The 1,795-nt window shown below is 36.0% G+C and overlaps 1 protein-coding gene across 3 annotated transcripts in view; it reads right to left on the bottom strand.

The window, feature by feature from the left end:
• ZNF565 (zinc finger protein 565) overlaps window positions 1-1,795 on the bottom strand; it is a 62,518-nt gene that overhangs the window by 59,656 nt on the left and 1,067 nt on the right. The gene's annotated exons all lie outside the window — the stretch shown is intronic.

Genomic DNA, 1,795 nt, shown 5'->3' with positions numbered 1-1,795 from the left:
TTCATTTTTAAAAGATGAAAAAAGTTCTGGAGATGGATGGTGGTGATGGCTGTGAATAATGCTTTCTTTCTTAATGCCACTGAACAGTACACTTAAAAATAGTTAAAATAGTAAATTTTATGTTATGAATATTTATCCATAAAAACCCCTAACAAACTGATGACATTGATAACCTACATTGGGTGATTGGATACAGTGTGGAAAGAATGGGGGAATGTGCCCAGCCGGTGTGACTCAGTGGTTGAGTGTCTGCCTTTGAACCAGGAGATCACGGTTCGATTCCTGGTGGGGGCACAATGAATCTTTAATTATTGATGTTTCTATCTCTCTCTCCCTTTCCCTTCCTCTCTGAAATCAATCAAAATATATTTAAAATAAATGGGGGAATTGGATTGGGAGAGAAGAAATGATGGAGCAGTGACTGAGTATATTATTTTGTGTAATTCTGACTTTTAGAACAATGTTAATGTTTCACATACTCAAAAAGACTAAAGACAGAAAGAACTGTATGGGGTATGGGAGTATGGTTAGCAATTCTTAAACTATTTTCTATTCAGGACTGAGGCAAAAAATATATTGTGGTTAAATAGAGCCAAGTTTTTCACTGTCAGAGAAAGGAATTACCAAAAAAAAAAAAAAAAAAAGAAATGGAGGTCGTAAGAATAAAACCTGTTGCGTTGAACCAGAATAGGTGACATCATTTGAAATCATGGATTATCTGTATAGGTATACATATATAATATTTATATACAGGTGTGTGTATGTATAGATACATACATTTATTTCAAGAAGCAAAGACATCCCAGTAGCTATGAGCACATCTAATCTTGATTTCTAAATACCATCTATAATAATAAAAGCATACTATGCTAATTAGACCGGACAGCCAAACGACCTTCTGGACGTCTTTCCGGACGAAGCCGGGGCTGCGAGGGCCAAGCCCTTTGCACAAATATCGAGCATCGGGCCTCTAGTTTTCTGATTAAAGGAGCTAGTGCTCCTTGGGAATCTGCTGATTCCAGGGCTGGGGCTGAGAAAGTACATTATCAGCTTGGAACATATATTGTGGTGCATGAAAATAAATAAGTACTAAAAGAAATGGAGAGAGAGAGAGAGAGAGAGAGAGAGACAGAGAGAGAGAGAGAGAGAAAGGGAAAGGGAAAGAGAAAAAGAGAACACATTGAAATGACACAGGAGCCAACTCTAAGGGGCTCCCAGTGGTCATAATAATTGAGTAACAACATAGTGATAGTAATGGATTATAACCTATAGAATAACAATTAATCCAGTATATACTTAAATAATGTAGTAAATCAGTAAATGGGAGAGAAAGAAAACCTCTAACAGTAGGATTCCAATGAATACATAAAGAAGGAATGATGGAAACAAAAAAAACAACACCATTTGGCAAATAGCTGGCAATAACATTTTCAGGTAAGATTTAACAATGGGTTAAGATTAGTAGGCGAAAGTAGGATGAGAAACAGGATATTTATAATAGATTTAAAGTATTTCTCCATAAGACACTTTAATTATAATGGGAAAAATAGTGGGGACACCACTGTAACCAAGTGATTAAAGTTAACACCACTAATAATGAAACAAATTGACTTCATGGGTCTCTTGATATAATGCACTGAGAACATATCACTTTTGGGACATTCTTGCCTCAAATGCATAATCTGAATTTAATAATGAGGAAGCAGCAGACAACCTCAATTTGAGGAACATTCTATACTGCATACTTCCCAACATAAATGTCCAGTCACAAACACAACCACACGATCACAGACAC

Source organism: Myotis lucifugus, unplaced genomic scaffold (genome assembly GCF_000147115.1).
Source record: "Myotis lucifugus unplaced genomic scaffold, Myoluc2.0 scaffold_244, whole genome shotgun sequence".
Taxonomy (NCBI): Eukaryota; Metazoa; Chordata; class Mammalia; order Chiroptera; family Vespertilionidae; genus Myotis; species Myotis lucifugus.
The sequence above is the reverse complement of the archived record's forward strand: the minus strand, read 5'-3'. Positions and strand labels throughout refer to the sequence as shown.